This window comes from Acyrthosiphon pisum, chromosome X (genome assembly GCF_005508785.2).
Source record: "Acyrthosiphon pisum isolate AL4f chromosome X, pea_aphid_22Mar2018_4r6ur, whole genome shotgun sequence".
Classification (NCBI taxonomy): Eukaryota; Metazoa; Arthropoda; class Insecta; order Hemiptera; family Aphididae; genus Acyrthosiphon; species Acyrthosiphon pisum.
Window position 1 is genome coordinate 9686561 of NC_042493.1, and position 1945 is coordinate 9688505.

A 1945-nucleotide genomic window follows, 5' to 3' on the forward strand; every position below is an offset into this window, starting at 1 on the left:
ACTTTCAAGTTACAAAAATCTTATTTATTTAATGCCATTTAATGAGTTTCTTGTGGCGATAGAAACTTCTTTTTATCAAATGATAACTCCCTATTTTAATGTTAACAGATGATTTTTTTCAAATTAGTTGGAAGTAAAGTAGGCCTTGGTTCCCACAAAAGTTGTTAATATAATAAATATAAAATAATATGTATATTGCGCTGCATTAATATTAGTGATTACCGATTTTTAAAATCCACATAAATTCCACTATTTTGTCCAGCACATAGCACATAAATATGTAAAACAAAATTGTTTACATAATTGTTTAATTATTGATCATACATTCATACAATGATGTGTTTGTCATGCTCTTTTGCCTTTTGGATTAGTTAAAATGCTTCAATATATTTAATGATGAGAACGTTGTTTTTAAGTTTTGATAAATAATTTTAGGGTCGACTAAAAAGTTTGAAAATGTGATACAAGATCTCACAAAAATATTGTTGTTTTGGAAATTTAAATAGTTAAAATATATTTACAGTACACGTCATTGTATAGTAAATTATTTAATCCAAGATATCTAAAAAGTAGTTTTTACTCTGAATATAGAAAATCTTTTGGTAGATCAATTAGAATTTGATTGTAACAAGTACTAGTGGAGAAAAATGTACACTTTCGGTGGAACTGAGTAACAAACTTGTAAAAAACTATTGCATACAGAAAAAAGTTTAAAAATTTAAGTCATTGATCGATAAGGACATCACCAAAAAGGCTACTTACCATAATATGCGTTTATAGGTATCGGTAAATTTTAATCGAAATAATTAAGAAGATAAAGTGACAGGTATACCTACAACTTTCAAGCAGAAATTACATTCAATTAATTACAAGTTACAACGGAAATTTAAGCGTTTTCTTTTCTTTTTAAACGATACCTAATATCTTTACCCAAGCTGTATACAATACACATACATATTATATATATATATAATAACACTATAATATAGCATATATCGATGGCTTAATTCAAAAATGTTGTATGTAAAAAATAATGAATTTTGCAGTAGAGCCAATTCAATTTTTTTAAATTTGTATGTATCACTGAGGAGATTATGGAATAATTAAACCAAATTAATTGGCTGTGATGCACTGCTTATTTACCTACCCTATCAATAATATATAAGAACTCTTTATGAGTAGAAGACATTTTAAAGATAAATAAATTAAAACTGTACTTAACACATTTATTTAACACACGCCCAATATAGCGGGAAAATTTTCATATACGATAAAAATGTTGTAAGTGCACACTTAACAAATTATTGCAAAACTGTTATTAGTACACAAATATAGGACTTAACACATTTTAGAAATAACAATATTAATTATTAATTATTTATAGGTAGTACTTATCACATAATAATCCGCTATCTATACTATTATGCACTTGACTCATTTTCGTCAAAAAATGTACTTACAACATTTTTGAATTAAGCCATCGATATTATGTTTATGTATGTACTATAAACGAATCGTCTAGGAAGAATTTCGCCAGTTCGTCAGTTGATTGCCCACAGACTGTTTAGTCGGATGATTGTTATTTTCTAGTGTATTTCTCTGACATAACAATATTACTATAACAAATCATCATCTTAGTTCCATAGAGTTATACTGTACCCGGAAATTCACGGTTCTAATGATTTAAACTATTTTTACAACTATACTTATATAGGCAGGTACCTCTTTTCGATTGTGAGATGATGATGAGTACCTATCACATATTATACTATACACTGCACCCCACCACCCCTCATTTTATGGTGTAAATTATTACCGGTTGTTGCTCTATTATTTAAACGTTCGAATAGTAGAGTAGGTACCTATCTATAAATGTATATTATATCATCAAAACGAAATTAGTCGATATATTATAATAATTACGAACTAAGATATTTTCATATAC